The 25,056-nt window shown below is 34.6% G+C and overlaps 3 long non-coding RNA genes across 9 annotated transcripts; 1 reads left to right on the top strand and 2 right to left on the bottom strand.

The window, feature by feature from the left end:
- Positions 1 to 595: 595 nt before the first annotated feature.
- LOC140015505 (uncharacterized) lies at positions 596 to 4,624 on the bottom strand. Its single transcript, XR_011822144.1, has 4 exons — positions 4,327 to 4,624; positions 2,947 to 3,170; positions 2,088 to 2,423; positions 596 to 1,436 (listed from the first exon to the last, which is right to left on the bottom strand). It is a non-coding gene; the product is annotated as an uncharacterized lncRNA (long non-coding RNA).
- Positions 4,625 to 8,595: 3,971 nt separating this feature from the next.
- LOC140015476 (uncharacterized) lies at positions 8,596 to 15,691 on the bottom strand. 5 transcript variants are annotated; one of them, XR_011822105.1, is made up of 9 exons: positions 14,745 to 15,691; positions 14,346 to 14,407; positions 13,371 to 13,471; positions 13,115 to 13,153; positions 10,943 to 11,031; positions 10,746 to 10,785; positions 10,509 to 10,615; positions 9,250 to 10,138; positions 8,596 to 9,060 (listed from the first exon to the last, which is right to left on the bottom strand). It is a non-coding gene; the product is annotated as an uncharacterized lncRNA (long non-coding RNA). The 5 variants fall into 5 exon arrangements; XR_011822108.1 differs by having other exon boundaries at positions 10,091 to 10,138; positions 14,745 to 15,680; XR_011822107.1 differs by having other exon boundaries at positions 8,596 to 9,406; positions 10,091 to 10,138; positions 14,745 to 15,679.
- Positions 15,692 to 15,910: 219 nt separating this feature from the next.
- LOC140015477 (uncharacterized) lies at positions 15,911 to 22,829 on the top strand. 3 transcript variants are annotated; one of them, XR_011822111.1, is made up of 4 exons: positions 15,911 to 18,206; positions 18,579 to 18,733; positions 18,819 to 18,976; positions 22,455 to 22,829. It is a non-coding gene; the product is annotated as an uncharacterized lncRNA (long non-coding RNA). The 3 variants fall into 3 exon arrangements; XR_011822110.1 differs by lacking the exon at positions 22,455 to 22,829 and adding an exon at positions 20,004 to 20,579; XR_011822109.1 differs by lacking the exon at positions 22,455 to 22,829 and having other exon boundaries at positions 18,819 to 19,291.
- Positions 22,830 to 25,056: the final 2,227 nt, after the last annotated feature.

Consider the following 25,056-nt stretch of genomic DNA (forward strand, 5'->3'; position numbering starts at 1 on the left):
ACCAGACCAATAAGAATAATTAACATAAGGAAAAAATTGAAGGAACAATGTGCATTGGATCAACTGCTGATTTGGGTGCTCTAACTAATATTAATTGAATTAGATTAAAATTTTCCTCCTCCTTTCTAGTTATTTAGGTATTCAACGAATTTTTTGTTCCTGCTTTTACAGTTTAGAATTAGCTACATTTTGCTTATGTTTTTTCAACTTTAATTTTAACGGACACATGAGCCGAAGAGAATTTGATTAGTTTTTCAAATTTAATTTACAAATGAATTTGATTAGTTGCCCTTGCCAAAAAATTCTGAAATAGCTAAAGATTTCGTGTACATTGGGGTCGAAATTTGGCTCCTGCCGAACTATTTCGGACTCAAAACTGAACTTGTGCTACACATTCTCAATTTCACTAGTACGGACTTCCTAAAACTTGGCAAAGGCTAAAACCGCATTGGCACTAAAGATGCTCCAGCCAACAAATTTCTATTTCTGCTTATTTCCTCACGCGGCAAGAAATCGCATATCGATGGCCACATCACAGAGCTATTAAAAACCAAATGAACTAATGCAATTAAAAACCTCCAACATTAACCATAATATATAGCTATTACTATCACGTCCAGTCACGTCCAGTTACAAAGCCAAAGTTTTAAACCAAACAGGCCTGTCCAAATAACTTCTGGAAACATAAAGGATACAGCGAGTAATTATTGCTACAAGCTTGGGCAAGGCACTAATTTTGAAGCCTCATACAAAGGAACTAAAAGTCCCAACTCAATGTCCTACAAATTGAGAACCCAAGAAACAATCCCAAGTCTCAACTACTTTCCATCGGGTCCCCGCTGAGGTGCACTCTCCAAAGAGTACAACCAGAACTCTTGCATCTCGCGACTGAGACTGAGGAACGTCTTCCGCCACTTGTCGTCCTGGAGTGCCAAAACTGCAGCGAGCTTAGCCCCTTTATCGAGCGATGGTCCAAATGATTCGACGACCTGGGCTGCCATATCGACATCAAATTTCTCCTTGTCAGATGCTCGGCGACCCTTGATGTGTAATTTAGAATTCGCTAGGGAGGAGAGGGAGTTGGCACACTTGACGAATGGATCGTTGGTACTTCGACTTGACTTGCTCCCCAGGATGCACTTGGGAGCGAGGTTGTCGCCCCTTGACTGCTTGAACCTCGCTTCACTCCTACAACTGGAGCTTCCTCGTTGAAATCCCCATCCATGCCCGCGTTGTATATATCATCACCAACGGGGCGAAGTGAAAGTCTACCCACGACTATGCCTAGCTCGCTCGCGTGGATTGTAAACTGAAGACGGAATTGAAGAGGCTTGAGCTTGACTCCCTGTGGCGGTTTCTGTTTCTAAGATCTCGTGCAGGATTGTATATTTGTCGACGCATTGCCCGAATCTAAAGTACCTATAATCATTATTCTCCTGTTTCAAAGACAAACCAAGGACGGTTAAGACAAATTGAATATTGACATATGAATAAAAAAGCTTGGGCAAGGACAAAAAATAATAAAAGACTCCATATATGCTCTCCTTTTGGACAATTGTTCATAACATTTGTGACTTCCCTCCCCCGGAGGACAGAAATCAGCCCCCCTTAATGCAGCCCCCCTTAATGTCCTATATTCATATCTTAAAAATTGCAGCCTCTCCTGAATGTGCACGCATACAGAGCTAAACACAAAGGCTATAGCAAGGGTGGCAGAAATTAAGAACAAATGGCAGATTATATTCACGTCCTGATAATGTCAAAGCTGAATGACTCGGACTTAGTTTGACTGCTGTTAGAATAAAAATTTGATAAGGAGTTATTACAATAATTTCTGGCAGATTATATTCACGTCCTGATAATGTCAAAGCTGAATGACTCGGACTTAGTTTGACTGCTGTTAGAATAAAAATTTGATAAGGAGTTATTACAATAATTTCTGGTTTCGTCTATGCAGGAAAATGGTACATTTTAACAGCCAAGAAACAGGAAAATGACATCACCAAGAAGTGGCATATGGAATTTAGATATGTGAAACACCATTTAAATAGCTGGAAATGAATTACAAGGTCGAATGGAAAAAATACCAGGCACAAATTGTTCCATTGAGACTCTTCAGCCAAGAAGCACCTCCTATTCTCGTCCCAACTAATACCAGTTTCGGCAGATTGGTGCAGACCCTTTAACTTGGCAAAGGCACGCCAAATCCTCTTCTCTCGTCCGAATTTAGAATGGTACACACTCCATGCGTACTGCTTCCCCCACTGCAAATTCAGATGCGCAGCAAGCTTCATCCAATTGGCCTCAGATGAAATGTTTGGATTCCACTCCCCATTCCTTTTTCACTCGACGAATGTCATACAAAAATGAATCTCCATATTTGCATCCCAATGGGCCTTCGCAGCGTTGGGGTCACGTGACATCTAAATGACGAACCAAAACAACGGTAAGCATTAATAACAATCTGAAGTGCTGGAAGAAGAATCAGATTACAACAGATAGGCAACTTTAACAATTATTAGAATGTGGATGGATCAAGCGTTGGCAGCCAAGAAAGCAGAAATTGGCAAAGGCACTCGTTTGTATTAGTTTGGCTCATCAAACCTGGTTTAGCAGGCATTTGCACCCCCTAAATTCATATAGCGAAGTATTAACGATGTTTTTAATTGGGACAAAGTGATAGTCTAAGAAAAGGCTGCTGAAATCAGATTACGATTACTATGAAAATCAGATATAGTCCAAGATTGACCTGCATTCATGGTCACATACCCCATAAGTATGCTTACTTATTGAATTAAACTAGCATGGGCAGCCAATAAATGTCATATGCAAGCCAAATATAAGTACACAGGAAATGAACTTGGCAGCAAAACAAATTTTTAGTTGAGATAGATGAATCCCCTGATGTGACTGCATAGGTTTTTTTTTAATAATTAAAAAACTTACTTTGAAGTAGTTGACAAGGGACTGGATGTAGTCGTTCGAGTCTGTGACGGAATGGACAGATGAAGCTTCGGAAAGACGGGGCGAAGTAGTTGGACCGGACAGTGATCTCCTCCGCTTGTTGGGCATTTACTGGTGCTTTGTCACTGTCAAAAGGTCATGACATGCACGGACCTCAGACCAGATCATAAATCAGCAAATTCAAATTCTTGCGGCTGGTAGATTGACTGCATTAGTTTGGAGGTAGTATTTGAGAAATGTCAGACGACATAAATGTGGAGTTGCTACAACAACTGGGTTTCCAATACCAAAAAGTCTATTAGTGTACAATTGAAATCTGTTGGGTCATGTATGTGGTCCTACTGTATTTCTTAATATGGCCGGCTATAGATGCAAGGTTTGGCAAAACTCTTGTTATATAAGCTATAAATCAGACTTCTAGTAATGTAGCTGGTTGTATGACATTTTCAGGACTGTGATTATTAAGACACTTCATTACTTTTTTGGACTGTCATTGGGTTTACTTAGTTTACCGTAGCAAAACCATGCATCAGGAACCTTTGAACTGTATTTGGTATCTAACCGAATGATAAACCAGTCCAAAGGTTTATGAGACATTATAAATGGATTACAGAATCCTAACAAAGGTATGAACAAGCATGGAAGATGGAGATTCCAGCAGGTATGGCGAATGAAATCCCTAACCTGTTTACTCAGCCATATTGAACCCACCGTAAAATCATATAAATAATAAGCGAAATGAGAACGACATAATCAAAGTTGTACCAGCAGCAAGGAATTCATCATATAAGCAATTTGGCAGTATCGAATATGTTTAAGTTCGGCATAATTACTCTGATTGGGGAATTAATTTCCAAACCCAAAAGTTGCACCTGATTATTAGAAATTATTAAAAGTTAATCATGAAATCCAAATTCTGGCGAATTATATTTGGACAACTTTTTCACAACAACGACACAGGCTAATATATTTGATCCAATTTCACAACCAACATTCTATAATTTAAGTCGATAAATTAAAGAAACAAAAGAAGTCCAAGACTATATAGATCTGAAATTATTAATGATTGTTAAATGACTCTCGGACATAATTATAAATTATGAGTAAGAAATTTTGCACCGGAGGGATATCATACTAAAGATGCTCCATCACAAACACTAGACATGGATCTACCCTGCACGGCTGACGAATTAGTTTTTCCGTCGAAGAACTCTACCCCGTTGTTTTGAGAAGCTCGCAAAAATGATAGGCAGAATCTTGGGACATCGACTAAATTAAGTGCCCAGTTCAAATTATTAAAATGATTGAAGAAAATTTTTTGTTCCAATTGCCAACAGGAATTGATATAAACAAGATGCATACCTGCCAAATCTGACGGTTGCCCTGGTACGAATTTGGCCTTCAAATCAAGCCTCAAATTACTGAATTTCTTATTTCTGCGTTCGGTCTCTGCTTTCGTCTGCACTGCCCGGCGCCGGCGATCTGGATGTATCATTCTTCGTTGAAACCCACCGTACACAAAATAAGCGCTTAATCCACTCATAATTAACGCGGTACCCACTTTTACTCGTTCTCACCAGAAGCGGATTCCGTTGGCTATGGGTGACCTCTTCTGCAAGAGGAGAGAGACGTATAAGAAGGTTTTGGAGGACAAAAAAAATTAAACGAAGGAACTTGGTGTCGTTTTGTTAGAATTCCCAACGGGAGGATACGTCCAGACAAATCATGGGTGTCTTCACCTTGATGGGATATTAAATTCGTTTTTCTGAACTCTTCACGTGATGGAGGAATTTCACTCCGTTTAATGAGTTTGTGGGGTCAACCAGCAAATGGTCCGGGCAAAATCACAAAGGCAACCGAGAAATGTAGTCTGATGTGTCCAAACACTATTTTGAAATATTGTTTTGACAAAGTAAACTAAGTAAAGTAAAACCACAGTCCAAACAAAGCCAATGACTCTTAGGGTTTTTCATGCTGCTACAGGGTTTGAATCCCGTGTTTGGCTGCAATCATAATTGAAGAATCTTTTATATGTAAATGTAAAGCATTATATCTATTAATAGTGTATTATTTTTTAATATAATATAATTTATGATTTTTAATTTTATCAAATCTTTTACAAAACTATATATAGTCCTATTCAAGAAATGGGTTAAAAACCTAGTATATATTATAAAACAATATTCAGTTTCTATGTAAATAAGTTATTGAGATGGACGTATCCATACGCTGCCAAGTAGACGTCCTCCCTTGCCACCACGCGTACAAATCTAAATATGGTTTTTTTTTGTAACAACTACTAATCCCCTTTTATTCTCCCTTACATTTATATACTTTCTGTATCTAATCTTACTTACACTCCTTATATTTATTTACTTTTTTCAATTAATCTTACATTTTTATAAATATGACACCTGAAATATATTTGCTTTCTTTCATTTCTTTTTGAAACCAAAGCCAACAATGCCATCGTAGAATCATATAACATGATTTCATTAACAACTCTCATTATGTTGGATCGGTCTTGAAGAGCAAGGTAACAAACCACAAACTACAAAGAAACAAAAGAACAACCATTTGTAAATAGCATCAAAATCAAAATCAGAGTTGAATTGTTTTATAAATATATTTTTTCTCCCCCAAACTAATTTAAGCAGCCATACCCAAACACCAGAATCTTCAAATCTTCAGATTCTTTTGATAGAATAAAAACCACCACATTGAGGAGAGCATTGCCAAATTTTTTAATCAAAGTAGGACAAATGGCCTTGTATTACAATAAAAAAGACTCAAAAAAATACAAAAAAAAATCTTGAAAAAAGGAAATTCCTATCGAGAAAAATAGGCCAACTGATATAACCCTCAAATCTCTCACTATTATCCTTCTATTTCAACCCACAAAATACAACATGCCCAACAAAAGAAAAAAGGGTAGGAGGTTGGTCGAAGAGCGATGAAAAAAGGTATCATTTTTTGGCTAATTGTTTCAAATGTGAGTGGAAAAGGAATAAGTTTTTAATACCACTCCCCTTTGAGTAGTATTTTTAAATGTTAATAATAGAGGTGTCAAAATGGGTGATTTGGGCGGGTTTGGACGGGTTGAAATGGGTAATGGGTATAAGTGAATCAACTCATTTATATCCATTTAATTAGATAGGTATAAATAGGTAAGTCAAAAAATGAATTGAATAACCCAATTATCCATTTATAACATATTTTATTTTAACTTTTTGTAAACTCATTTAAATTCATTTTTGGAAACTAAATTATCAATTTATACCACCCTTTGCACCTATCATTAGTTTTAAATATTTACTTATAATACTTAATAAGTCTAATTACCATTTTTTTCCATCCATGCTCTATGTAACAAAATTACATACTATTTAATAAGTGAACAATAAGAATACAAAAGTTTGAACTAAGTACTATGAAAGTTAACATAAAAATTTAATCCAAAAACCTTGAACCTCTAGCATTTTTTATGTGTAAATTTAAAATTTTATTTTAGAAAGGTAGGAAAAGAAGTTAAAACTTGTCATAAATTGGTAATACTGAAAAATGAGCAAATTAACAAACTATGAAAAAATAAAATAATAAGATAAAACTAACAATTAATAATAACAATGAAACAAAAGTTGTTAACATCATGGCAAAATGAGAAATCTAAAAAAAAAATTGAGGAGGATATCTGTCTGCATAAAAAATGCATCAAATGTTTGTTAAGGCTGAAAAATAACATATTCCACTATATACAAGACTTCAACAATATTAATGCATGAGAGTCTCCAACAATGAGTTCAACAATCAAACACAGGCCTCAAAATTCTTCTAAATGAGTGGGGAAAGAGAGGAGGTTCGGGAGAAAATAATTCTAAATGGGTTAATTAGATTTGGTGGGTTATCAAAAATACCCATTTAAATAAATTAATATTATTTGATAACTCATTTATATCCATATGCAAAAATTTGAAATATCCATATCCATCTATTTATGGATGGATATAGGTAAATTTGGTTAAATGAATTTGTTTACCACCTATATTTATCCATGAAAATTGAAAATTTATAAAATACAAAAGAAACGTCATTAGTTTAAAAGGATAGAAGTAACGGGTCAGAGTTGTGAATCAACTTGAGAAATTTGAATAGGCTAATTAGTACCAATATTACATACTAGGGTTTGCTTCCCACACAAGGCGTGGGAGCTTTAGACCTGTTAGTAAGGTTACCTGCCATGCAAAAGCAGTATATATTAATAATATTAGTGAGCAGCCGAGTATTGATAGAAAAGATGCTTGGTTAGCACGCAAAAGGCATAAATTTTCTCCTGAATGATATCCTTTGGCTAACATTTTCTACTGAATAATAACTACAGTAGCGCAATGCAAAGGCACATTAAAAGGCATAAATCAATATATCATGATGCATGCTTCATAGAGGGTCAAAGAAACCTAAATAGCAAAAGATAGCAATAAAGAACAATAAGGCTCTGTCTTCTTTAAAAATTGTAAATCAACATAACTAAGGCTTTTGCTAATTTTTTACTACATCTTGACATCATCTCTCTTCTAATATACCACAATGCAGATTATCCAAACGTGAATGTTGAAGATCTTGTAATTCTTTGACAGGTGCCGAATCTGTGCAATAATAATTACTAAAAAGTCCTAATTACCACCACAATAAATTATAGAACAAATTCAAATACTGGAGCAGGGACTCTAGGTGTGCAATGAGTTACTTAATTCACCCTGTTCTCGAAGAGTTTGCTTAATCTGATATACCTGAATTATCTATAAAAATATTAAATTTGCATACAATGGCAAGTAGGGTCGATTCCACAGGGAACGGGTAGGCAATTGTTTCTTTCCAAGTTAATAGAATAAGATAGGGGGATAATTAATGGGATGAAAATAAAAATAAATAAATAAAATTCAAGAGCTAACTCAACATGTTCAATTTAGTAAAAATAGCAATTAATAAAATTCTACCCAAAGGATCAACTTTTCAGGCACGGTCCAATTAAATGATCATCGATGCAAAGATATTTCACTCATTCGTTACTAGGTTGGTTATAGCTATCAACAAGCTCTGATAACCAATTCTTCCTTACCTTTTCAACAGCCAAGGTACGACCGTTGACTACTTCTCTAACCAGATAACAACCCTAGGTACGACTGTAGGAATTTAATTATCCAGTTGCATTAAAACTAGAAGAACCCAACCCTAACCAATAAACACGTTAAGAGGGTTTATTTAAATTAGATCTTGCATTCCTCCAACATAAAGCCAATTATGGTGGTTGTCACTAGGTGTCAACTAAACGAACAATTACCGATTCAATTTAGTTAATGTGACAGTAAGCTATTAAATTAAATCAAATACCCGGCCGTTGATATTCAATTAATAAAATAACCATGAACAATTAATTCAGAGAATGGACGAGTAGTGACAAATTAGAAGAAATAATGAAAGCTTGATTAGATCTCACAGATATTATGGACGGCGCCCTCGCGTCGACCTTTGGGTAGAGGGGAAAACTAGCCCTCCTCATCGTGTCAATCCCACGTGGGTTAATTAATTCCATCCATACAAACACCACAGAACTTTGAACGATGAAATACCGAAGAAAGAAAAAGGAAAAAGTCTTCCTTGTCTCTGCGTTGATGTTCGTATTGAAGCCGAAAGTACAATGCAAAAGCCAACGAAAATTGTGCAGAGCCAAAGCCAAAGCAAAAGAGTCAAAAACGTAAAAGCCAAAAAGCAAGGAAAAAGTCTACAATGTCTGACAGCTAGGGAAAAAGAAAACTAAAGCTAATGTATTCATTAGATGTGATTCTGGCTTTTTAACCTTTTTGAAGCCGTCGCCAATAGAAGCCCACAAAGAGTCAGAAGCAAAGCTTTTCTCTTTTGCGGTTTTAATCCCATGCTTCTCGCAGTTCACGTGGACCCGATTCCTTAATTGGTTATGCTGCTGTTAATCCCGCGGGTCCGGCTTTTGGGTAACCTCCTACAATTTCTAGCGTGGGCACGTCCTGAAATAAAGAGTCTTCTGGAAATTTGTCTCACGCGATCACTTTTAACACCAACCACCTGCAATTTACACAAATATCAAATATGAGCAAATTCTCAATTCTTAGCATCATGAGTAGCCAAAATTATGACAGAATAATAGTGCAAAATATGCCTAATAATTGCTCTATCATTCTTCAAAATTGAAAATGCTACCAAAATCCTGGAACACAGCTCTCGGGAGAGGGGAAGAGGAGAAACAAAGTACACCTGATAGTTGAAGTTAACCAGAAGTTGTAGCGTTAAAAGCCCAAAGTGCCCTCAGAAATGTTCATGCAATGCCCATTGAAGCAAACCATTATAACAGCAGGGTAATTAAAGTCCATGTCCATGCGCAAAACCAGAGAAACAAATATAACAAAGATAGCTGCAAAATAATTGAAGAGTGAGATATGTTAAAAGTCTCTATCACTGCAGTTAGGGTCTGTCTAGTGAATAATCCCCTTTCAAAGAACCAAGCTATGGAACTTAGAAGTGCTTATCTATGCCAGAAATTAATCAGTGCATGACCAGCATCAACTTCCTATATCCAAAATTGAAACAAAAACCAAATGATATCAAACAAATGATGATTGACTGCAGATTCTACTTATTGATCCCCAAAACATGTGAAAAATTAATACCAAGACAGTAAGAGCTGAGAAAGTACTCTTTAACTGGTCTTTGGTCCTAACCACGATAGTCACTAACATGACAATGCAGTAAACGGCAAAATTAATGTTTCATAAAATATAATTGCTGCATCAAATTTCTGGGTCCCCCTTGGCTTAATGAAATTGATGTTTCAAGGTCTATCAATGTATTGTTTCCAATGGAATTCATCCAACAATAAATCAACATACCGCAAGACCGGAACAAAAACAATCGAGTAATTAAAAGCTATAGAGAGGATACACACAATGATCAATCAGGCTCAAATCTGTAAAAAGAGAAGGCAAAATGGAGGGAGGCACCACTATGGCTACAAATTCCCAGTTACATATGTGAATGAATTCCATCTCATCCCAGAAGCCATCTGGGTTGCCCAGCCAAGATAAGGGTTTGAATTTACCTCTATGCATTTCGCCATCAATAACTCAATAAAAGATTTTCATCGTCCCTGCCAGGAAATATACACAAACCTCAATGCCCAAAAGCAAAAAAGCATGAATAATTATGATTATACAGCAAATACCAGAGGAAGAAAATACATGAAACTATTTCAAAAGGTGAAATTGAACTGAATATATCTCTCTTAGCTTTCTCTCTCTCTCTCTTAGTCAAATGACACAAATGTTCAGTTTAAATGACATGGCAGATTGAGGTTTCTTGGTGCTGATAAGTATGGCCACTATAAAAACAAATGCCAACCCAAAAGCTAGTTTACCAACAAGATTCAAACTAATATAGAAAACATTAGCATCTAGATGAAATGAGGTGAATACGGCAAACTTAGAGCATGAGTTTCGGAGTTGATGCAATCTACATACCATATTCATGAAGAGGAGCATCATAATCATAGCTAGCGGTAATAAATTGTACACCAGCTATCCTGCCAAAGTTTGTTCCTCCATGATATTGCCATAAAGAGAAGAAACTAAGAAGACAATCACAACAGTAATTTAGTAGGAAATTGAGGAAAATAATTTTTAAAGCTAAGAAAACAATCACAACAGTAATTTAGTAGGAATTTGAGGAAAAATAATTTTTAAAGCACTAAACTTTACCATGTAATAGTTAATTAAAAAGCCCCTTTTTCAATAAATTCTGCAAGAGAAAAAGCCAAGTCTTCAGTCGGATGGTAAGTTACTACACCTCTGAATTCAGTAAACTTGAAAAAAATAGATAAAAATAGAGTCACTTTCCTGTCATGAAACTCCAAGAATTACGTGTCTCCCTATAAAAAAAAAAAGTAATTACTGACCAGCTAGTTCAAGCTTCTGTCCACATCTTGGATTTATAAGCCTTATTTGGGCAGTAGTAGTGCCAGTAGAAGCCGTTGCATGTATATCTCTGGGCAGAAGTAAAATAGACATACTATTAGGATATTTATTATCCTCTGCTTCTTGAACATACTATAAGGACATTTATAAAAGTATAAGCTACATTGTACTGGCCTGATACAACTTGAAAAATCTTATTTTACGCAAATTGTGCTATTTAAATAAATAATCCCCATTAATTTTGGATTTCACATTATCTACACCCTAAATGAAGCATAAGCTCAACTCAATGCTAAGCTTACAGGAAATGTCTACAAGGCATAAGCTATTCAACAAAATGTTTTTCATTGTGCAATTTCATAAGCTATAGTACTAATCCTAGTTCACCACCCTGTACATCACATATAAATAAAATACTATGACTTACCATCATTTTTATGATAAACTATTACTATTAACCTATTATAAAATGTGACTTACTGTCATTATCTAATGATAAGTTACTAATGTTACTAATACACTAGGTACCAATGCTAAGTAATACACATAAAGCATCTAACAATTTTCTTATTATTTCAAAAAGTTGTGCATGGCCCATGAGTACAATTGCTGGAAAAGTAGTAGTTCAATCTTAAAATCTTGCCTCTCGCACACTACTTTGTCCGTTAAGGAACACTAAATCAAAGAAAAGCTGTAGAGATATTTTTTATTTTTAGAAAAAATATTTATGCACTTTTTTCACTCATTTGAAAATGGTTTGGCTCTATTTTACTGAGTATTCATCATGGTCCACTTAATGATTCAATAGGAACTTAGATCTACTTAACTATGCATAGCTACACACAACTTAACAAAGGCATTTTGTGAAGATTCCAACAACATTGGATAAATAATGGTAGTTCTTCATATTAGTGTCAAAGATTTAGGAATCTTTCTTATCTCAAGGATGTAAGGAAGGCTGATCAAGGTGTTTCATTCTATTGTTAGGAATGTATTGACTAATTCTAATACTATATGTCAAATAATTAATCCATAACTTGAAAATTCGTTTGTTGTGTTTGACAAATATGTTGAAATAACTGTCTTGAAAGCTAAGAAATATGTGTAATACATTGAAGCAAGCAAATGTCCAATTTTTAGATGTGTGTATCAGTGAATAGATCTCAATCTGCTTTCGACAAAAATGTAATTTTTGAGGACCAAATAGAGCCATGAACTGTTGAACACTCCTAAGGTTGTGCTGAAAGTCTTCAATGCTTAAATTTCTATGAAAATTAGTCTAAAATCCAAAATGCATTTCCATTAGCCATCAACGGAGAGTTTGAACATAGGCCTTTTGTTCCCCTCCAAAGAAAAACCAGCACAAAAATAGGAAGTTAGATATAAGGGACTCTTACAGTTTAGCATAATTTAATGCAAAATTAATTATATGCAGTATAGCCCTATTAAGGGAGAAATAAAATCAAACGAAATATTTCTTTTTTCCTTAAAGAGCTAGTATACGGACATAGGTTCGAGAAGGCAAACTTATAGGTTTGTGAATATGCATATCTGATTCATAAGTATCGCTTCTGGTAGAATTTCCATAGCAGTATATTAAAGTTGGGGGAAACTTTCTTATCTGCAACAAATTTCCCAAAATAACAATACTAATAAGAAAAGTAGAACAAGGACAATTTACTTGAATAGTAAATCTTTTTTTTTTCTTTTACAAAAAGAAAAAGGGAGGGAGGGAGGGTAGGAGAGGTAGAGAGGGAAACTAACAGAAATCTTGCTTCTTTTCATGGAAGGTGCATCAAAGAAAAACTTAATTGGAGGATTTAAATCAATTCAAACAGTATATGATATGACAGAATGCATAACTAAAAATCTCAAATACATAAAAATAAAATACTTGAAAGAAATTGTAAACAAGAATTCAACTTTCTTAATCTCACACGGTGAGATTTTCTATACCATAACATAGTAAAAGAGTGTCAAATATATAGTGAAAAAAATTAAAAGAAGAAAAAAGAAATCCCGTTTGAATCATTAAACTCCAAAATTAAAAAAAAACTGAGACTAATATCGACCAAAAGTAGTCCAACTTAACAGCTACAATTTAACTATTCACGAAGTAGAGATATCCAAACAAAAGAAAGCCAAAGGTTTACCTTTAAATTTTCTAGTAAAGGTGTTTAAGTCCAAACCATCTGCAGCAGAAAATTAGAATCCTAAACATTAGAAACAAAGGAAATATGATAGTAGCAAAACTAACAAAACGAATACCCATTCAGCAGATACAAGTTTTCACAGTATGGCAATAAAGCAAACATTTCTTTTAGAAACAAGAAACACATATGACCTTGAAAATGTTCTTGTAGCAATATATGCTCAATAAAACAACGAATATCAAGCTGATGTGTGTACCTTCTCAGAAGTAGATGTACAGGCTTGGAGCAAACTACTTCGTTCTCCCAAACTCATTCGGTTCTGTTTATATACTCTTCCACATCCTATTCCTCTGCTTCCTGCACATCCAAAATACCAATAAGGAAAATTCTAAACCTTTTTTTTCAAAACCAACAGCATGATCACAAAATCAAGCCCTTTTTACAAAAAAGAAAAACAAAAAAAATTAAATTCCTTTATCTACAAGAGGAGAATCCATTGAAAACATGAAGTTTTTTTGTCCAAAAAAGAAACCAATAACAAAATCAAAATTTTTGAAAAAAGGGGGAACCCAATACATTAGGCATTAGAATCTGCAAAGAAATGAGGGAAAAAAATTACATTACAATCAGAGGGGTAGACAAAATTTGCAAGCCCAAAAATAACGGGGAGAAAAATGGAGTTCTGTAAGGCATTAAGGAAACCACTAGGATAAAGTAGAAGCTTGTAGCATAGATGCAGAAAACGAAAGTAAAGAACAAGAGCAGCGGTGGAAAGCTTATGCGGAAATGACCCCCTTGAACAAGAATTCAAAACATTTAGTCCATTCAACAAACATCTCTAAGGAGAAAATTGTAATTAAACATTGCAAAACACTATTCACTGATTTAACCTGATCATCAAATCTCATTAATGTTGTACAACAATTGATGCTCAACTAATGCCTGCTATAGCCTTATAGAATGGGCATAATTATAATATGACCATAAAACAGAGCAATAAATACTCGTACAGAAGGCATAAAATCCGGTGTAACAGACTTAAACTGACGACACAGCCCCTATCCTTAGCATATAAAGGGCAAAAACGACATATTCTCCAACATACAAGCAACAGCCTGTTGTACGAGCCCCAATAAAAGTAGCAGTTGGTAGGATGAAATGACAAAAATGCATCCGGAAAGAGCAGATGAAATGCAATGAACAGTAACCACAAAACGAAATTGAAGTTCACCTCAGGAAATTTCCCTTCATCTCCAAAAATGGTACAAGAAAGACAGCAGCAGCTGTATAAACCTAGACAATGAAGAAATCCAAAATTATTTAAGGAAAATGATAAAACTGAACGAAGAAAAGAGAAAGGCCAAAATTTTGTTTAAATAGAAAAAGACAAGAAACCGCGCTTGAAAAAAAAAAAAGAAAAAAGAGTGAGGCATGAGTGGTAGTGTAGAAGGGAGCAGCCACTTGAGTTTCATCGGCAACTTTTACTTGAAAATCGAGAGTATTGCAAATCCTTCAATCAGTAATTGAATATGAAATAGAGATCTTTGTATCAAAAAAAATGGAAAAGTAAAATAGCCAAATTTGATTTAAAAAGCTAAAAATTAACATCAACATTGGAACTGACACTTACGAAAAAAGGTCACCATTGGAGCGCACAACAATCTTCCTGCAAAATTGAAGTTTTCATGATCTTAAATTGCTCATAAACGGAAAAGGAAAAGATGAACAAATAGGGCGAGGAAAAAATGGAATGGAATGGAAGAAAGAGAAAACAAAAAGAAGAAGATAAAGGCGGAGGCTAATAACGAGGCGAGGAATTATCTTTAAGAAGGCTGGAAACTTCTTTTTAGGCTAAAAGGACGATCGTAACCTGGAGATGGTTGTCTACACACCATACAAAAGGCATCTTTTGGGTTATTATTGTCAACACAGTTTTTATGACGGTCACCTAATTACCAAAACATCCTTCTTCAAGGCCGATTAAAAAAGTGTAGCTCAAGCAGATGGGCAAAACTGTAATCAGGATCAATGGACATGCAAAAGGCTGTACTACAGGCGAGCATCACAAGCAGCTTGATGGTTGGTCAAACTGCTGCAAATGATGAATACGTGCACCAACAGAACAGGAGAAGAGAAGGCTCAATTTTCTAATGTCTGACAGCAAAAGTAAAAAGCTATTGTAAAATGACTATGTTAGACATGAGTTGAAAATATATAGTCTAATCAATGAGTATTTTGAGGGAGGAAAATGTAATTAAACAACACAAAATGAGCTGGCTGATAGAAAATAAACATCACATCTCATTAATGCTTCTTGTTAATGCTGCAAAACACCCAATGTTCCACTACCATTCGCCTAAGGCATGCAATAAGCAACAAAGAACAACCAAAAGGATAGAGGACAAAAATGCCCCTGAAGTGAGCAGATGAAATGCAATGAAAAGTATCCCTCCAAATGTCTTCTTATATATTTCGGCTGACCGGTTCTAGTAGCTCCAAGAAAAAGAACAGCCAAAAGGCTAGAAGAACAAAAAGCTAGAAGGACAAAAATGCCTCCGAGGAGAGTAGGTGAAATGCAATGAACAGTAACCCTAAAATGTCTTCTTATATATTATAAAGATATAAAACATCAATCGCTTGTGAACGGTGACTTATGGTCAGGTTATCCTGTGATTTTTGTGAGCTTGAGGGGTGTTTTGGTCTTTTGGCATTGGGTGGCAGTGGTTTTGCTGGAAATTCACTGCTGTCCACCTGCTATTCTTGGATTGGGGCAATCTTGGCGGTAAGCAATTTCAGCCTTGTTTCCTCTCATTCTTTTCTTGGCTTTCTTTACCAGGTGTCCAAGCAATTTTGGCGGTGAGTTCATTCTTTTCTTGGCTTTCTTTGCCAGGTGTCCAAGCAATTTTGCCGGTGAGTTGAGCTGGATATAATAGACATGGACCGGTTATAGAGTAATTTTTAGCAACTCCTGTGGCCTTTACAATGTGACATTCGAAGAAGAGGTTCAGGGAAATATCGTCGCTCCATTGATATATCAGGCCAGAAGTAGGCGGTGGGGCAAAAATTTTGCTCGTTCCATAACCCACCTATTCCCTTCCTCTCTAATTATTCGATTATCCACCAAACTGAATAGCTCGTGTTCACAGCTTTCTATCTCACTAGTTTTTTGGAGGAAACTACTTATTGATCTTATTTCTAAAAGATTTGGAATTCAGAGACCTTATTCACTGCTTGAGGTATTCTTTTAAACCTTTGCCACTTTTTCATTTTTTTTTTCCTCAAAGCTTTTGTGGTACTTGCAGATTATGTCTATACTTGGATGAAAAATACATGAGGCTTTGATGTACAATATGTCAAAAATCGCAAGCAATTGATAGATAGTATTCAATTTCTGGTTTCTTTATATATTTGGCTTGCAGATTTTTCTTGCTTAGCGACCAAGCATTCTGGTACTTGTGCTTCAAACTTTACTGTTGTTGCAACTTTGGTTAAATAATTTTACTACTTAACTAATTTTTACAAACTTAAGACATCAATTCAATGGTTTTGTAAGCGAGAGGTCCGGGGTTCAAAACTTCCCACTTATACCAAAAAAAAATAAGATATAATTAAGTTATATGTAACTAATAATTTACATATCATATATATGTGTATATATATATATATTAGTAGATGATATTCGACAAGTTTCCGGTTTATATCATGGACTTTGTCGAATTCTACATATTTAGTCAAACAATTATAACATAAGAGACTAAATTAACGAGTTTTCTTAAAACTATGATATGATAGGCCAACTATATCCCTAAATGCTGAAGACAAGTGCTAATCACACTCTCTCTGTTTGGATTTGACTGTTTTTCAAAAACTAGTTTTTCATTTCAAAAGTACTCTAAAAAATAGTCTAAAATTTTTTTAATGTTTAAAAAATATCCCAAAATATATTTTAAAAACTCTTCTACTCTTAAATATCCCAAAATATACTATAAAAACTCTGTTATAGTAAAATTTTTCAAAAACACCCTCAAAACAGCTAATCCAAATGGATGAGATCCAAACAGAGATGTATGCATCCGAACAAAGATGTATGCATCCAACAGCACCTCTTTTTATATGCCTCCAACAGCTCAATTGGCATCACTATGAATCCCCAGCACTTAACCTGAGAGAGAAATTGCCTTCATACTCATTACAAAGGATGAGTTTCAAATACCACTAATCTAAATATAAGTCACCTTTCCTGGTACACAACAGGGTATTTTATTAAATCGTAATAAAAACCATCAATTTCACATCAGAATGCACATAAATGATAGAAAGAAGAAAACCACAAGCAACCAGTAATAGAATAAAGCTGCAAGCATATTACTCTAAGCCAACAAGAGCTCATCTTCATATTCATGAATAACGAAATTTGCTCCCTTTTTTCCTTAGCACATCAACACCCAACAAACCTACCAAAAATCATCTCGAACACAAATTATCCTAATTAAGGGAGGAAAAAAGTCCAAGAAATATTGCCAATGAAATATTCTCAACTCAGGATAGATCTGACAAAAACACATACAAATCATAAATTCAATCAATCAGAGACATAGAAAGAAAGACCAGAACCGTACAAGACATACCAACATCAAGAAAACGTATGAACAAAATAAATCAGCCACAGAACAGTTTAGAAAAATAAAGGATACATACCTTTTAGATGATAAAACAAGTCTAACCAATTCAACCATGATCAGATCAACTAAAAATTGCCATTCATCTAATTATATTTATTTTCTCTTGCATATTTTGCTATTGTTTTTAGATTTAGGATTTTTCTTGCATATTTTGCTTTTTTCCCCCTTGATTTAGGTTGCAGGTTGAAAGAGAGATAAAAAAAAAAGAAGTGGCTGCAGAGGCATTATGATTAAGATTAGGTTGAACGTAGGAGAAGTACTGTTTGACTTGGAACGTTCTCAAGTACAGTTTTACCCATGTTTGACCACAGAGGTATTGTTGATACAAAAGGTTGTTTCCGAGATTTCATCCTGCAACAGCTTTCTGTTTTAATTATGGGGTCCCACATTAATTCAAGGATGAATAAGAGGTAACCTTCTAATTTAATTCTCTTACCGTTATTGAAAATACATATGATTCATTGAGGAAGTTTTAAATTAGAATTCAAAGGTAACCTTCTAATTTAATTCTCTTACCGTGATTGTAATTCAATATGATTCTTGTGTTTGCAAATCAATACGATTCTTCTCCTGTATTTGCCAAATGCGAGATTACACATTCAGAGTATTTGCCCAATGCGATTACGTATCAGAGTATTTGCCCATGTAATCTTGAATTAGAAGTGCACCTTTTGAATCCAAATGACTTGTGATAAGCTCTATCTTTATTATTCTTAGTTTAATTGATATCACGAATAGTCCCAATGATTTCTCAAAACTTTCTGATGTATTTGTGTTTTCAGAGTAACTTTGAAAATGCCGAAGTTTCATACCGTTTCTAGGAAACCAAAAAGGTGTGATAGAGACCAAAAAAATCGCATTTGCCTGCAGCCACTGCAACCAAGAGTATGCGATCTCTTTGACTGAGGCGGTAGAACACACCAAGAAGTGTAAAATGGTGGGGCAAATCGTATAGTAACTTAGCCAAAGAAACCTCAGAATCAATTGCTAAAACTAAGCAATTATTGTCCTCTTAATAATAGGAGAAAGCTGCTACAACTAGGGCTGCCGCTGCTCAGGAACGAGCTTGTGCACATAGAGGGCAACAGCAGCAACAACAGGCCCCGGTCGTGTGACAACAACAGCAGCAAGCAGCCATTGTGAATGGTGATCTTTGCCTTGAACTACTACTTTGACACAGGTCTAATCAGTCAGACATTAGACTTACATTCTTACCTATTTTAGTTAATGCCTGGGACAGCTTTCACACAAACTCACAAGAGTGTTTACTCTTGTAAGTTGAAATCAGATGCTGAATTTCAAATATATCAACTCTAAGAAAGAATAGTTTAGGCAAAATGTATACCTTTGCTCTGATTTTGGATATTCCCTCACTGAGCAAAGAATAGATCAACATTACTTCTAGTCAGATACATATCCAGAAAAGATCAACTTTGTCATGCCCCAAATTTGTGATAAATAATATTTTAATAATAAAAGCATGTACAGATATTAATGTTACTTCTATCCACTTAAATAGAGAGATAATGCTACAAAAAGTAAGAAATATGGCTGGAATTATTTATGTTATCAGGGTTGAGATTCACCCTACAATACAAAATGCATCGTGTACAGTTGAGATAAAGAAGTGTACATCAAAACATTAGTTTTTAGATTTGTCAAATCATTAATTTTTTAAAAGGTGTTGCCAAATTATTAATTCCTTAACGTAAGGTTAAGTGATTCTAGTTGTACATGCGTGTAATCCTCATCAGTCCAATAGTTACTGTCTTAAAATTTAGATAGCGTAATAAAATCTTAAGCACACAGATCATTGCCAAACATGGTAAGATGATGAGAGTTACTAACCAGATTAGTTGGTCATAAATTGAAAGAGTCATTGATCTTGAAAACTAACTGGAGAGATATTTCTTGAAATTGCCACTAATACTTGACATATGTTTTAATTGTATCTTGGCAATAGAAGATTTGAATAATAGCCATTGTTTGAATTTGATTGCTTGATGTGTTGTTCTCATGCTTGAGGACAAGCATGGTTTAGGTGTGGGAAAAATTGATAGGTCATAATTTGTTGCTAAATTTATAATTATTTTTTCCTTTGATTTTAGCCAAATATTATTTTAATTGATTGATTCTACTTATATTTGGTTAATAGTGCTAATTGTAGGAAAAGGACCAAAACGTAATTAAAAGTGATAATTTTTCAGTTAATTTGATGGTGGTACATTCGGGACCTACATTCAAGGCCAGAAAGACGGGATTGATATTGGACAATCTCTCAATCCGAGTCAACTTCCTAATTTGTTAGCTGCCAGGACTCTCCTTATTTCGGGGATCATTCTCAAGGAAAAGGAAAGTTGAAGGAAATTGATTTGTAATAGAAATCTTTTTAGGAGTTGGATTGGTAGTAAAAAACCAATCAATGAGGTAATTGAGAAAAGATTCGTGAGACATCAATTCATGATCTTTTTTGCTAGAGACAAGAAAGCCGGATCCCGCGTAATGATAAGTTTTAGTTTTTCCTTAGGAAGCTAAAATAGAGGAATTGAGAGGGACGGCCGGCAGAGTGGTTTTTCTTTGTCTTCTACTTTTTCCTTTTAGCCGACTTTTGGGAGGAAAAACAAGGGAAAAGCTTGGAACAATTATTTGCATGGCTTGTTCTCCATTAATGGAGAACTAATTTTATACTTCTAGTCAAGAAGACAACTGAAGATTTGGTTCTGCAATTACTGTGAGATCGAATTTATTTTAATCGCTTCCTCATTTATTGGTATTTATATGCTTCCTGCTTTCAATTGTTATAGCTCTGGTGTATGATTGATTAGTGCGCAATAATTAATTACTCATATAGGCTATTTTGCTAAATAGGGGTAATTGAATCCGTAATTGCTCGTTATCTCTATCCCTGTAGCAACTGGCATAATTGGATTTATGTCAGGAAAACATACGATCTAATTTAAACAAACCCTCATATCATGTTTGTTAGTTAGGATTGGACATTTCTAATTCTTAATGCAATCTAGAAATTAAATTCTACGGTCGTATTTAGGGTTATTTTTGGGTTAGAGAAATAGTTAACGGTAGTACCTAAACTATCGAGAAAGTAAGGAAAGGTTGGTTGTTTATCGCGTGTATGACAACTATAACCAATCTATTAATAAATGTGGAATTATCTATGAATCGATGATCAGTGCATGAACCATTTCTGAAGTGTACTCTTGGCTAGAGTTTCCCTGATTATTTCTCCCAATTAATTATTTTGCACATTTAATTTATTTAGTTAGCAATTCATAAGCATTTAATCCTAAAACCCCCCATACTTTGAACTCTAGAAGAAACGAATTATCCCCAATCCCTGTGGATTCGACCCTACTCACCGCTATATACAAAATCTGTATTTCTCTTGAGTAGGTAATTATTATTGCACAGGTTCGGCCTGTCAATTGTCTTTATTCTCTTAGTACTTTTAGCAATTATGAAGGGAATGAAATGGATTGTTGATTCTAAGCTTTTCTCAATTTACACTTGAAAGACACTTCCTTTGACCTCTTTAATAAGAGCGACCAATATGCTTCTCATCATTACATATAAAGACCATATGTTTGTTTTGATATAATTCCAAAAAGCAAATTGATGAAAGTCTCATTAGCCTTAAATCTATTGCTGCTTTTATTATTAAAAAAATAACCCTTAAATCTATTGCTCAAAAAAGTATGATGAAATATGAGGAGGCTAAATCCTTCAATATTCATTTTGTTTTTGTTTCCTGCGTCTTTCATTTCATAGTCAATTTAGTCTTTGAAAACTTTCATCAAGAACATAAAAAAGGTCATTCTACAAAGACAAATAATCTATTTAGATCTATGATTCAATTTACCCCCGCTGCATGGCTCTCAGCCTCAAAGTCATCTCTCTGCTGCTACTATTACTAGCCGAATTAGCTACCATAATTTGAAAACTCCAACTTCTGATAATGGATTTTGGAGCTTTCAATTAACTAGGTGCTTAGGGCTTGGAACAGCAGTATTATTGGCCGAAAAAACAAGGAAGAGTCTCCGCTCAGTTTTTGCCGATGCAAAGCCCATGCCCTTCGTCAACATAAACTCTCAGAAACATGTCAAGCCACCCTAAATACAAGGTTATCCATGAACATCCTAAATGTTCATGGATTTCAAATCCAAATCCTTCTTAAGGTATCCAAATAAGTTGAGAAATTTGGAGGAGGATTTGAAATCCAAATCCATCCAAATCCCTCAATCGAAATGCACCGCTTATGAATCTGTAGAAGTAAATGAAAGCATACATATTGAAAACTAAGTAGGAAAAAGAATGAGGAGTTGAGCATTGACATATTTGCATCTTTTTCACCATAAAATATCTATATTAAGCAAAAATAGCAGATTAATCTATGCTTGTGTCTGGAATTAGTTCACGATTAGCAACATAATTGCCTTTGCTAGAAAGGTTTATGAAGTGACATAGGCATATTAGTCTCTTTAAACTAAACCAACGCAAAGGGAAAAAGAGGGATATTGAAAAAAGGGATTGATAGGTTGAAATTTTATCATTTATTTTATTATTAATTTTCCCTATTACCTGACCTGATGTGGATTAATTGTTGGATTTTACTCATTTTTAGTATTTTGTATTTATTTCAGGGAGTAGAATAAAAATATAATAACAAGTGCCAGAAAAGGAGTCCAAGTAACAGAGCTTATCCTAGGGGCATTGTTGGCAAAGGAAAGCTTTTGCCCATTTTGGTAATTGCTGAAGAGGAGAGGACGGCTAAATCTTCTTTTTCCTGGGAGCCGCCGCACAGTAGGAGGCATTAGATAGAAATTAGAATTAGGAACAGAGAATGAGCACTATCCTTTGAGCTTTGCTTTTGACTTTTCAACTTTCATTTTTTCTTAGTAGTTTTTTTTCCACGCATGTCAGGAGCAAAATTGGGAGAACTTTTTACTACCTTTGAGCTTTTAGCAGTCTCTTTTCCTTCTTCGTATGCCAGACGAAGTGAAAACAATCAATTACCTTTTGTAGCTTTGCCATCTTTTCCATATTCGGACGCATTTGAATTTTCCCAATTTCGAAGGACGATGGCTTCTGCCTTCTCTTCAATTGTGTGTGGATTTTTTGCATCAAATATGAACTAATTTCCTCACTCTAGTCAAGGAACAATGTAGGCTTTAGTTTACTTAAAAATTATGAGATCGATTTAATTTTATCTTTTTCTTTTATTTATTGGTATTCGCATATTTCTTGATTGCAGTACTTATATTATTTAATTAATTGATTGTCTTGGATCCGGATAATTAGTTAATTTGGTAATCTATTATCAATTAGGGCATTAGATCCGTAATTGTTTAATTGCTCTGAATTAGTGACAACTGGCATGATTAGATTTGTATCAGGGGGATACGCGGGCTAATTTAAAATAACTCTGGTAGTGTGTTATTTGGTTAGAATAGGGCTCCTTTAGTACATAAAACAATTGAAAAATTAAATCTTACGGGCGTACCTAGAATTATTTCTCAATTAGAGTAGTAATTAACGGGCGTACCTTAATCACCAACAGTAAGGAGGGGTTAACTGTCATCGCTTATTTGGCAGTTATAATCTATTTATTAATAAATAATTGAAATTGCCTTTGCATCGATGATCAATTAGGTGAACCATTGTTGAAGTATTTCTTGGCTAGACCTTTAATTATTATTACTCTAATTTTAGTGAATTGTCATTTAATTATTAGTTAGTTATTTATTTTTAATTGAACTCCTTTGATTGTCATCGTTTATACAAAAATACCCCCTTGTTACTGTGGATTTGAAAAGAAACGAATTTTTTCCAGTCCCTGAGGATACGACCCTACTTGTCCTGTTTAGAAATCAATAATTCATTGTGAATAAGCAATCCCATTTTGATATATCGGGTTAAGTAAACTCTTCGGAAACAGGGTGAATCAAGTAACCCAATGCACACCTAGAGTCCCTGCTCCAGTACTCAGAATTGGGTTTTAATTATTTTAATTGGCAACTAGGTTTATTTTATTATTACACAGGTATCGGCAACTTGTCAGGGGTAGGGGAAGGGAGGGGAGGAAACCTATATACAATTCATAAACTCAATATAGGAAAAGAACGGAAAAAAAGAGAGAAACATTTCACAAACTAATTGCCTCTGTTTGGATTAGTTGTTTCTGGGGATATTTTTGAAAAATTTTACTATAGACTAGTTTTTAGACTATATTTTGGAATATTTTTAGAATATATTTTGAAATATTTAAGAGTAGTAGAGTTTTTAGAATATATTTTGGGATATTTTTTAAACATTAAAAAAAATTTAGACTACTTTTCAGAATACCTTTTAGAGTACTTTTTAAAAATTTTTATAGTATTTAAAAAACTAATTTTTGAATCCAAACAGAGATGTATGCATCCAACAACACCTCTTTTTATATGCCTCCAACAGCTCAATCGGCATCACTATGAATCCCCAGCACTTAACCTGAGAGACAGATATTGCCTTCATACTCATTACAAAGGATGAGTTTCAAATACCACTAATCTAAATATGTCACCTTTCTCCGTACACTACAGGTTATTTTATTAAATCATAATAAAAACCATTAATTCACATCAGAATGCACATAAATGATAGAAAAAAGAAAACCACAAGCAGCTAGGAACATAATAAAGCTGCAAGCATACAACAAGAGCTCATCTTCATATTCATGAATAACGAAATTTGCTCCCTTTTTTCCTTAGCACATCAACACCCAACAAACCTACCAAAAATCACCTCGAACACAAATTATCCTAATTAAGGGAGGAAAAAAGTCCAAGAAATATTGCCAATGAAATACTCTCAACTCAGGATAGATATGACAAAAACACATACAAATCATTGATTTAATCAATCAGAGACACAGAAAGAAAGACCAGAACCGTACAAGACAAACCAACATCAAGAAAATGTATGAACCAAATAAATCAGCCACAAAACAATTTAGAAAAATAAAGGATACATATCTTTTAGATGATAAAATAAGTCTAAACAATTCAACCACGATCAGATCAACTAAAAATTGCCATTCCTCTAATTATATTTATTTTGTCTTGCATATTTTGCTATTTCTTTTTTAGATTTAGGATTTTCTTGCATGTTTTGCTTTTTTTTTTTTCGTAGATTTTAGGTTGCAGGTTGAAAGAGAGATAAAAAAAAAAGGAGTGGCTGTAGAGGCGTTATGATTAAGATTAGGTT

The sequence above is a fragment of the Coffea arabica genome, chromosome 10e (assembly GCF_036785885.1).
Source record: "Coffea arabica cultivar ET-39 chromosome 10e, Coffea Arabica ET-39 HiFi, whole genome shotgun sequence".
NCBI classification, from domain to species: Eukaryota; Viridiplantae; Streptophyta; class Magnoliopsida; order Gentianales; family Rubiaceae; genus Coffea; species Coffea arabica.